Here is a 13,014-nt window from a genome sequence, read left to right on the forward strand (position 1 = left end):
CAAATTCCAGTGTTCAGCACAATTTTTCAGTTATTCATGGACATATACACACTCATTGTCACATTTTTTTTCTCTGTGAGTTATCATAACATTTTGTGTATATTTCCCTGTGCTATACAGTGTAGTCTATTCTACAATTTTGAAATCCCAGTCTATCCCTTCCCACCCTGCGTCCCCCTGGTAACCACAAGTCTGTATTCTCTGTCTGTGAGTCTATTTCTGTCCTTTATTTACGCTTTGTTTTTGTTTGTTTGTTTGTTTTTGTTTTTGTTTTTTAGATTCCACATATGAGCGATCTCATATGGTATTTTTCTTTCTCTTTCTGGCTTACTTCACTCAGAATGACATTCTCCAGGAGCATCCATGTTGCTGCAAATGGCATTATGTTGTCGGTTTTTATGGCTGAGTAGTATTCCATTATATAAATGTACCACTTCTTCTTTATCCAGTCACCTGTTGATGGACATTTAGGCTGTTTCCATGTTTTGGCTATTGTAAATAGTGCTGCTATGAACATTGGGGTGCAGGTGTCATCCTGAAGTAGATTTCCTTCTGGATATATGCCCAGGAGTGGGATTCCTGGGTCATATGGTAAGTCTATTCCTAGTCTTTTGAGGAATCTCCACACTGTTTTCCATAGTGGCTGCACCAAACTGCATTCCCACCAGCAGAGTAGGAGGGTTCCCCTTTCTCCACAGCCTCTCCAGCATTTGTCATTTGTGGATTTTTGAATGATGGCCATTCTGACTGGTGTGAGGTGATACCTCATTGTAGTTTTGATTTGCATTTCTCTGATAATTAGTGATATTGAGCATTTTTTCATGTGCTTTTTGATCATTTGTATGTCTTCCTTGGAGAATTGCTTGTTTAGGTCTTCTGCCCATTTTTGGATTGGGTTGTTTATTTTTTTCTTATTGAGTCGTATGAGCTGCTTATATATTCTGGAGATCAAGCCTTTGTCGGTTTCACTTGCAAAAATTTTCTCCCATTCCGTAGGTTTTCTTCTTGTTTTATTTCTGGTTTCCTTTGCTGTGCAGAAGCTTGTAAGTTTCATTAGGTCCCATTTGTTTATTCTTGCTTTTATTTCTTCTAGGAGAAAATTTTTTAAATGTATGTCAGATAATGTTTTGCCTATGTTTTCCTCTAGGAGGTTTATTGTATCTTGTCTTATGTTTAAGTCTTTAATCCATTTTGAGTTGATTTTTGTATATGGTGTAAGGGAGTGTTCTAGCTTCATTGTTTTACATGCTGCTGTCCAGTTTTCCCAACACCATTTGCTGAAGAGACTGTCTTTATTCCAATGTATATTCTTGACTCCTTTGTCAAAGATGAGTTGACCAAAAGTTTGTGGGTTCATTTCTGGGCTCTCTATTCTGTTCCATTGGTCTATATGTCTGTTTTGGTACCAATACCATGCTGTCTTGATGACTGTAGCTCTATAGTATGGTACAATGCTTGTTCTTGAGGCAGATGAGCAGCTGACAGTGACAGGAGTTTCTCCTTCTCGCTTCCCAGTGAGCACGTGTGGTCTGTTTCTGTGGGCACAGCTTGGGTGCACCGTCTATTGCATTTTTAAAACCAATCCATCAGCCTTGTATTTTGCTGACATTTCTCCAAGATTATGGCAATAGGTTGAATAACAGGTCCAGCTTTTAATACTAATTTTCCCTTTGCTTCGTAAGGACTATGGAGAGCCACTGGCCTGAGCTGCGTGAGAATCCATTCGTCTTCCCAACTGAGCTCTTCCAAATGAGTACCTGCCCACATGCTGACATGTACAAGGCTCTCTTCATGTTCAGAAGTATGTTTCCCCCTCCATCTGCAAAGAAATGGTCCTTTGTCCTTTTCTATTTACGGTGCCTGAATTGGGTTTCTCTCTCTCTCCCAAGACATTCTTTTTTTTTTTTTTTATGTTTTTTTTAATTGAGGTATCACTTAATACGTAAATTGCACCCAGCTTCACAGTTGGGCTTGATGAACTTACATAAGGGTATACCCATCCTCTAGATCAAGAATATTTCTGTCACTGGAGAAGCCTCCTTGGTGTCCCCGCCCTGTCAGTATCCCCTCCTTCAAAGGTTACCATTACTTCGACTTCTAGCAGCATAGATGAATTTTGGTTCAGATGTGGTTTTTTTTCTTTTTTTTTTTTTTTTAGGAACAAAATGCCCCAGACTTCAGGACACTTCAATCTGTCCCCATTGACTCCTTGTCATAAAAAGTGAAAAAAGTGAATATTATGGTAATAAAAGATGGGACAGAGGGAACGCTCAGGCTCTGGCTACTCCAGTCATGTAGGTCCTAGCTCTCAACCCAGGGCTATTCTGCCCTTCAAGGAACTTGGCAATGTCTGGGGACATATTTGGTTGTCACAACCAGGAGTGAGGGTAGGGAGTGCTACTAGCATCTACCAAGCGGCTGCTAAACATCCCACAGTCCACAGAGCAGCCACCCACACCAGAGAGTTATCCAGTCTAGGGACCAGATGTGACTGTCTTTTTTTTAGTTTCCTCCCCTTTTGCCACTTTGGGTCTTCTCTGTGCATCTTTTCGGGGTACCATACCGGAAGCTGGGAGAAGGCTGTCAGACCAGCCTGCTACTCTAACCCTAACTCTAGTGTCAAAAGTGCCAAGGTTGAAAACTCCTGACTTAGAGAATGGTCCCCTTTAAATAGGGGTTGACTGAAGATCTCTTCCTATCATCTTTGGGCCTCTTTGTATAGGTCAGATGCCACAGTGGGCAGGTGATATGTAGCCCAAGAATAGGAGTCTTAATTTATCTCCATCGGTGGTAATTAGTAGACATTTCATGCAAAATTTGACTGGCTGTCTTCCTTTTAGTTTCCTCTTCTGTTGCCCGTTTGGGTCTTCCTCATGCATCTTTTCGGGGTATCACACCGGCGGCTGGGAGAAGGGGTGTCAGATACAGCTAGCCTGCTACCACAATAATCTAGAGGTCCCTTTTATATTTACATGTATAGCTTTTTATTAAAATGCAGTGAACATCAACACTATTATTTTAAATGAAATGCTTTCATGACTATGAAATAGGGAGCAATTTCACCTCATGGGAGTTCCAGGAGAGTAGATGAAACTGAACAAATTGTTTACTTAACTGTCAACTTTAGCTTTTTCTAAGGAAAAGCTGTTAGCAAGGTCCTCTTTTCACACTGTGTTATTGATCAGTCTCCCAGGGAAATTTGCTAGCTCTGCAATGTAGGTCAGGATCACAATTTATAAGTGACCACTGATGCTTTTTTCCCTTGGAAATAACAGATGCTGTAATCAAGGGCGATCCATTCTAATTTCCCCTCCTGGATCTTAAGAGCATCTCTTGAGCCTTGTTTTCACTAAGATATAAATTGTTCAAGTGTGTAAGGAACACAGTTAGAAAGAAAAGCCTCACAGAGCCAATGATCATTTTGTTTTATTTCCATTTAGTTTAACCAGACAATAAAAATTATACAGGGAAATATCCACACTCTCTATCTCTATCCCAAATAGCAAACTTCTTTATAAAACACATCTTATTTATCAAGCTTTATTGAGAAATTACGTAAACTTTTCAGGTAAATGAAGCAACGTTTTAAGCAGCAATATTCATTCTTTAAAGCGTGAAACCTTACCCTATCTCTGCCCATAAAAATGCTGCTCATGCTTTAAGGCACCTTCTCCTCCTTCATGAGAAATTTCTCATATTGACCTGATCAAAAAGAATCTCTTCTACTTGGAATTCCTGCTGTATTTTAATTGCATTTCCATATGTTGCACTTATACTGAAGGTCACTCCAAGAACGTGTAAATAAAATTAATGAGTTTGTTCCCTCTGATAGATAAGCTATCAAACCAACACATGTTGGACAAAAATGGAGATAGAGGCATTTTAAAGAGGATTAAATGAGTTAATGTATTTAAAGCACTTGGAACAGTGCCTAGCACATCATCATAAGCCCTAAATAAACATTACTGACTAAAATTATTGATTTTATTATTAGAATTAAATAACATAGATTGCTTCTAGAGAATAATGCATGATTGTAGTGGAATGTAATGCACCCATCAGATGGAAGACTGTCCATCCTTGAGAGCCCAGAAAAGAGAGATGCTAGAGGCAAACATTGGCTGGACCCATCCCGCAGTGTCCAAGGGAGAGGATGTCCTTGCCAAGGAGACATCTGTCAGACCAGGGGCAATACATCTCATACTGTGGAGGTGGTGATTCCTGTAACTAATTCAACTCTTCCTCCTCTACTCATTCCCTGCTCATTGATCAAGAATAAAAATCATTTTTCCCAGTTGAGAGGCTTCACAGAGACTACATGCCAAATAGACTGCCATGTGGATATATTTTCTTAAAAACTGGGCTAGCTGGCATTCAAATGATAATTTGGCTTTCTGCATCAGGTTATCCATGGACAGAAGGTGACAGCTGGAGGACAGGTCTGGACTCTTCGGAAATTTTCCTCTTCCTGTGCATTGGTAAAATGATTTTGTTCTTCAGGCTCTGTAAGTTTGGTTATTGTGTATCTATTCCTGAAAATTGAATCCACTCAGTAAGCCAACAAACGGTGTTTCTGAGTCAACTCTGTCGTCTGGGAAGAGTTCACTGAGGCATGCCAGAGGCTGGGTGACCTCCCTTCCCGTTGCCAAGCCCCACCAGCTATTACTTCTACAAATTCAGCTATCATTCAGGCATTATTTTTATTGCCTTATATTACAACCATTTATATACTTGATGACATTCAATTATAAATTCCATGGGCACAGTCATCATTCATTTTTATCATCTCCAATGGTATTTAATAAGTGAAGTGTTGATGAAAGGACAGAAATGAATATTTTTTAATCTATTCCTAGAAGGTAGGCATGCCAATTGGAAAAATATTTGTAGGGAAGAATTAGGTGGTATTCATCAAAATTTCGTATGTGCATACTCTTTGATCAATTCTAAACTCTCGAAGTCTACTTTAGAGAAAAACTTGTAAGTGTGCAAAAAGGGATGTGTATAGGCTCTGGTTTAGCACTGTTTCTAGTCCTAAAAAATTGAAACAATCTACATTTTTATTAATCGGATGGATAAATAATTCATAACCTATCCATTCTATTGAATACCAATCGTCAAATTAAAAGAAGGAGGGAATTCTAATGTTCTACCATGTAAAGAGCTCCAAGTCATATTGCTGAGAAGGAAAAAAAAAAGGCAAAACACACACACACACACACACATTTAAACAAGGGTTACATGGTACAGTTCATGCAGACAAAAAAATCATGACATGATTCTATATGTCTTCTCTGGATACATTTACATATGTGTATATCTATATATATATGTGATATGTAGAAAAATTTGGAGATTGATAATGATGGACAGCTGTAAGGAAGCAAAAGAAAGACATCTGAGTTTGGGATATAGAATTATTTGTAATGTTTTAATTTTTCAACAGTAAGAGTGTATTCATATTTTGACTATGTGGTTACAATTAAGATTTTAAAAGGAAAATAACTAATACTAAATTGCACAAGAGCAGACAAATAGATGGAGAGACAACATAGGTAATCCTAGGTAAAAAAAAAAAAATTCCACAAAGATGTCTATACCTCCCAAATTAATTTGTAAAGTACTCAAATTTAAAATCCTGGTTATTTTTGGAAATTTATAAAAGAATTATATGAGGAAACAAATTTGTTTTGAAATAAAAGAATGTCAAATTTAGCATCTATCAAGGAATTTTATTGTGTTAAAGGAGTTTTTTTTTAATACATTTTACTTTAAGGATTCTACTTAAGTTCAAATCAATGTTACAGTTAAAATAAAAAGAAGATAAAGTTAATATTTTTCTGCAATGACTACCTACTTGTCTTTTATTGAAGTTTAAGGCGCACACATGAAGATCATAAGTATGCTCAAAGAGAAGAAATCCAGGTCCAGAAGCAGAAGGTCACCAGCACCCAGAAACTCTCCCTGACCCCTTCCCATCACTAGCTTCTAACCCCCAAGATAACCACCATGCTGACTTCCAACATTCCAGCTAAATTTTATCTTTTTTGAACATTACAAAGATAGAGATCATACAATATGCTTTACTTTATGTCTTGCTTTATTTATTTAACATTACGCTTTGAGATTCAAGCATGTTGTTACCTGAAGCCCTCAGTTCATTTTCAACACTGTATGAGTCCCATTGCGTACATATCACATCCATTTCACTGTCAATGAACCTGCCTTGTTTCCAGGTCTACCTATTAAAATAAGATAGAACAGCAGACACTCTCCAACACTGCTGGTGAAAGTCTTAGGAGGTTTAGCCACTTTGGGAAACGGTTTGGCTTTATCCATCAAGGTTGGACACAGCATTCCTCATTTTCCAGCAGTTTTGCTCCAGGTATATACCCAAAAGAAATGCCTGTCCTTGCTTACCAAAATAAAGGTACAAGGAGTGTTCCCAGCAGCGTTTTTCCTATTTTATTTTTATTATAATAAACATGGCAATTACTACACTTGTCATGTGAGTTTGAGATAAATGGGATGAACATAATGAGGATATTTATATTTAGAAACATGGCTTGAGATGCTGTGAAACAGTGTTTTACACCCTATGTGACTTAGCTAAATAAACCAAGACAAGAAATGAAACTAAATATTAAACTTCAGCCTGCTGGAAATAACACTTTGTGTGGGACTGTCACCTGTCAACCTCGCTATTGTGCTATTTTATCAAAAGAGCTACACACACACACACACATATACACACAACTGCACAGCACTTGGAACTAAGATTTTATTTCATCATGAGGGTCGGTATTACAGTGCATTTTCCATTTAATAATTAGCTCTACTAATGATTTAATTGTCATCTTAAATTACTGTTAACTGAACCTGAAATCCACTTCATTAACTTTAAAAATATAAGGCCACGGCTAAATTGAATTTAAAATGTCAGCAGCTAAAATAACAAAGAAGAAAGATAATTCACTCTGTGGTTTTCAAACCTCCTGCTCCACAGAAGATTATTTTAAAGACAGAAATAACTCCATATGTTATATGGTCTAAAACAATCATTTAGGAACATCTCTTTTTAAAGACATTTTTAATCAAATCACAAATTGAGCACCAAGAAAAAAGCCTATGAGCATAGAAAAATTCTCAATAGTGAGAAATGCAAAGACATTCCTTATTAAGTTAAAATGTCAAGTATATAACAAAAGCTAGTTTTACAAATTTATATTTAATAGCAAAATAATCAAAATTATTTGGAGGTGGCAATTTATCAAAATAAATTCATGCTGTAGGTTATTCTCACTTTATTTAAGACTTGGAAAATTAATTTAAGCATAGATTTTCAAAAGACTCAGAAATTCCATTCCTCCTCCCCAAAATTTCCACCCATGAGCAATGAAAACACAGGTCCACACAAAGACGTGTATGGTAATAACTTAAGCAACTTTATTTGTAATAAGCAAAAGTGGGAATAATCCACATATCTATCAACTGATGAATAATACATAAAATGCTTATACCCATGTAATGGAATACTGTTCAGCAACAGAAAGCAGTGAGGTACTAAGGCATAGATGGGCCACAAAAACATTACGCTAAGAAACCAGGCATGAAGGACCACATACTATGTGATTCCATTCATATGAAATGTCCAGAAGAGGAAAATTTATAACAGAAAGTGGGTTCGTGGCTGCCCAGGGATGATGGGGAGGAAGAGCAGTGTCTGCTGGTGGACATGAAATCGGGGTGATGGGAAGGTTCTTCAGGGAGAGTGTGGCCAGTGGCCTAACCCAGTAAATATACTAAAAACCACTGGACTATTCACTGAAACTGGTAAAGTGTACAGTAGTTAAATTAAGCCTCAATAAAGCCGTCTTTAAAAATAAGATAGCGTTTTGCAAACAAGCCGGGATGTTCCGGGTCAGTTGCCGTTTGACATCAGTGCAGGGGATGCCTTCCTGTTTGCCTTCCCCAAAGTTCTAATGTTGCATCGTCTGCCTTTTCATAAATCTCACTATGCAAAGAACCATAAAACATAACAAAAAGTTCAAGAGATTCCATTAGCTGATAGAACAAGGAATCTAACAGATTCAATGAGGTATTTATAAACTAACGTATTTTAAAAGAAATACATCCGGGAGAAATAGAATTTTTGTTCATGAGGATTGTCTTTTCGCTACCTCCTTCCTCATCCTCACAAGTTCCTTCTCCATTCAGGATCTATAGCTAATTTTTTAAAACCTAAACCAATCACATCATTGCACTTTTAAAAGCTGCCACCCATAAGAACAATCTCTACCTGACTCATCAGCCCAGTCTGTAAGGCCACTATGTTCTCACCTTTGTCTACTCTGTGAACTCAGGTCATATCGTGTTACGGACACCTGAATAAACACCAGCCACCTTTGGGCTTCTTGCCGTCCTTCGAAAAACTCTTGTTTGTTTCAGCCTCAGGGCCTTTGCACTGGCTATGCCTTGAGTGGCAGCAAAGCACAGGGATTAAGCATAGGACTCTAGCCCCACATTGCCTGGCTTTCTATTTAGATAAAACCAGTGTCACTTTGGGTGAGTTATTTAATTTCCTTGTGCCTCATTTCCTAATCTATAGAATGGGAATAATAATTACAGATACATCATAGGGTAGTTATCATATTAAATGAAATAATGCTTGAAGAGCTTTCGTATAAAATCATTTTTCAAAAGTATCTTCATGAAGTAGTCTTTCCCCAGATCTTTTCAGAGGAGGCCTGTCATTCAAGACTCATATATCATTAAGTGTTTCCCAGCCCCATTTATTCAATACATATTTAGGAAATGCTTGCTTTGTGCCGGGCACCATTTTGGGTGCTGAGCAGCTACCATGAAGAAAACCAAGATCATCGCCCTTGTGGAGCTAACTTTCTCGTGGAGTGAGGCGGGTGATCAGTGATAACCACAGCGAATCCAGCATGTCAGAAGAAAGGAAACGGGGTTGAGGGTACCGGAGGAGCCGGGAGGAGCAGTTAGCATCACCCTTGGGGAGGTCAGGGACCCTGAAAGGTGGCATAGAAGCGACGAGGTGAAGGAGAGGAAGGAATGCAGGGGCTGTGTGCAGGGTGCGCACTCCATGCCGTGGGAACAGCCAGAGCTGAGGCGGGAGAGAGCGTGACGGTCCAGGGGGTGCGGGCTGGAAAGGAGGCGCTGGGACGCTGGCGGAATGGTGGCCAGAGGGGTGCGCCGGGCAGGGGAGAGTGTGTGGGGAGTCCAGGGTCACGTAAAGCATTGCCTTCTTGTCTCAGCAGCAGATGGAAGCTGAGAGAGGACCCCCACCACCACCGCCACACACACACAGACGATCCCTGACCACTGAAGCAGCGAGATGCAAATGTGTGCTGGTCCAAGCCGCTAGTCTGTGCTGGTTTGTTGCCCAGCAACAGATACTGAAGGGTGAGCGATGAAAGGCTTTGGAGCAGAGGAATTAAGTGACCCGGCTCGTGTTGCAGAAAGACCTCTCTGGGCGTTGCGTGGAGAATGAACTAACAGAGGCCAAACTGCAAGAATCCAATCGAGACAAGATGGGGGCTTGGACTAGGGCATGAGATGGTGAGAAGCAGTCATATTTCCTCTTTCTCATTGATCTTCTACCTAAAATCTTCATGATTTTTTATTTCTTTGCCATAACCTCTTTCCTTCCCCAATCCACTCCTAAAAGAATGAAAGTCCTGTGACGACCAGCACCTTGTCCATCTTGAGCGTCATCTTAAAGCGCTACACCTACAGCACGTGGCAGGTACGAAACGAGTGTGGAATGAGTGAACGGAAGAAGGAATGAGTGAGTAAATGAAATGGAAGAATATGAGTTCAAATCCACTTTTTATGCTTTGTGAACTATACATATGATTTTAATATATGACAAATGAGACATTTCAGATTGATGAAAGGGCTTTCAAAAGCTGTTGCCTGAATAGCTAACAATTTGGAATAAAAATTAACTAGATATCTAGCTTATACTATACACTAAAATATGTGGCAAATGGTTTAAAGCGTTTAATATTTTTTTTAAAATCCTAAAAGAAAAACAACCAAAAAAACTTGATGATTTTGATGCAGAAAAGGACTTTCCAAAGGCAGAAACTATTTTTTAAAAAAAAGATTGATTGGTTTGATAACAAAAATGTTCTTAGCTTCTATACAGAAAAAATATTATAAACAAAATTTTTAAAGTTTTTTTAATTTAACTTTTAAAATATTTTATTTGTTTTTGTTTGCTTTTTTGTTTTTGTTCGGGGGAGAGGGTAATTGTGCTTATTTATTTATTTATTTATTTATTTTTAGTGGAGGTACTGGGGATTGAACCCAGGACCTTGTATATGCTGAGCACGCAGTCTATGAATGCTAAGCGTGCACTCTACCACTGAGCTACACCCTCCCTCTTCCTCATTATAAACAAAATTTAAAACTCAACAACAAACTGAAACAAACATACAAATTGTCCTTATATATGGGATAGTGGGATACTATCCTTCACAGATAAATGACACTCACAAATATATAAAGGAAGAAAATCCTCCATAGAAAAATTTGGCTAAAGTACAGGAGTTTTAAAAATTATATTAAAGATATATAAATTGTTCAGTACACATAAGAAATATTCAACCTTACTATAAATCACATATATGCAAATTAAGGCACCTAAAATAACAGTTTTCACCCTATCAAATATCAATTTCTTTTACTGCTCATACCTATGTTGGCCAAGTCATTGGTTAGTATCATGCACCCTGGCCCACATGAGAATGAACTGATACACTAATTCAAGAGGTGAATGAGAAGTCACAATACCTTTGATGTGTCCATAGCCACTGGCCACCTAATTCTACTTACTATTAAGAAATCCAAGATGCACATAGTGAGGTACTAGACAGGCAAAGTGTAGTCATTATAGGAGAGATATTCATTGTATTGAAAAATGCTCTCAATGCAGTATATTGTTAAATGAAGAAAATACTTATAAAGTAGAATATACAGAATGTTCCCATTTTTTTTAAATGGACGTATGTAATTTTTATTGTGGTGGTGGTTACATGAATATATACATGTGACTAAAATGACAACTATACACAAACGTTGTACCAATGTCAATCCCCTGGAATTTGATACTCTACTATAGTTAAATAAGATGTACCCATTGCATGTAACTGGGTAAGTGTACACCTGTGTAACTCTACTATTTTTGTTAACCTCTTGTAAATCTATAATTATCTCAGAACAGAAAGATTTCTTCTGTACATATACTTTTTAGAATATAGGGAAATACAACAAACTGCTAACAGTAGTTTCCACTGATTTTTAAGACCTGGGTGATTTTGATTTTTATCACACTTTTAAACTTTTTGTGAATAAGCAAAGATTACTCTTATCATTAGAAAATGTTATTATATTGTTTTGAGATAACATGAAAATCTAAAGATGTCCCAAAAATTAAAATCCTTTTTTTGAGTGTGTATGTCTGTATAAGTGTATATATATATACATATGAGGAAAGATGGATGAATAGATGATTAATTAATAGATAGATAGGTAGATGGATAGCTAGATAGATAAACTGATATGGCCATTTACAGAACTTACCAGATAATGGAATGGATTATCACAAAAACGTTTCTGATAATGTAAAAAGCATGAATATGTGAACCACAGACAGAGTTTTCATATTAGTAGTTAATGAGCACGTTGTTAAATAAATTCAGTTAATAATCAATCCTTTACATCCATATAATTTTGTATTATATGGTGTATTGTGAGCAACTACAAATATAGATGTTGACGTCAACCAATGTCACCTACAAATACCATAAGATGGTTTTGTTTCTTCTCCCTTCTCCCCATCAGTGCAGTGTCCTTGACTGGTTTCCTTTTCCTTGACACTCCTCCTCAACACAAGGATTATGATGAAACATTTTGAAGTGGAAGAAACCACAATATGCATCTGGTTTCTTCTCATTAGCATCTGTGGTCCTGGGCAAGTCTCTTATCCTCTCTGAGTTTCAGTTACCTCTTCTGTAAGATGGAAGTACTAATGCCTACTTCAGAGTGGTTGGGAGGATTAACTGAGCATATACGTGCAAACTGGACCAGTAGGTTCTCAGTAGTGGATGTGAGTACCTTCCTTTTTCTTTCTCCATTTACTGTGCATGTCTTTACTTCTTATTGCCAACTCTTTGAAGCCCTTACTTTCTGAGAAAACACGTGGATTAAAAAAAAAAGTTGCATAGACTAAGACACTAATTTTTCTCAGCAAGCTCCCATTTTAAGCATCACTGAGGGCTCATTTCTTTGGAGGAGATGGGGTAGAGGAAAGGACTGGAGGAGGAAGAGACTAATATTGTTTGTCACCACTGAGAGTCCAGTGCTGTATGGAAGACAGCCTCTCCCACTTAGAACAGTTTTCGGAGATCCAGTTTTACCGAACCAACCAAGAGTACACGTCTCCAGAAGCACTCACAACTTTAAAGAAAACCAACAGAAATTCTATTCTCGAAGCACTATTTCTTCTCCATGTCATTTTCACTGCTGCTGAGCACCATTATGCAATGATTTTAGTAGAAGACAGCTTTTCAAAATAGCTTATTTTCTCACCTGGCCTCAAGAATTCAACTTATGGCTTAAGAGGCCTCATTTCAGGCTGTTACACCAGTCAGACTAACACGTGGCCTCAGACTTGGTAATTTCCAGCAGGAGGGTGGGAGATGAAAGGGCTTGTCTTGCCCATACAACACGGCACAGCCTCAAATGTTAAGATCCCTCACAACCTGCGTTTGCCTCCTCGGCAGTTCCAAGTTGCCACAGACTGAACAATTCCCGTTGGGGTCAGATAGCCCTTGTTTCCAGCTGACTTTCAAAGCCTCCTCAGCGCAGCCCTCGGTGGTCATTCCCATCACTTAAGTAAATAACAACAGTGTGTTCTCTACAAACAGCAACCGATGAGATGAAATCAGCTGGTCACAGCCTACTCGGTGCGGCACGCGCAGGGAG

Source organism: Camelus dromedarius, chromosome 2 (genome assembly GCF_036321535.1).
Source record: "Camelus dromedarius isolate mCamDro1 chromosome 2, mCamDro1.pat, whole genome shotgun sequence".
NCBI classification, from domain to species: Eukaryota; Metazoa; Chordata; class Mammalia; order Artiodactyla; family Camelidae; genus Camelus; species Camelus dromedarius.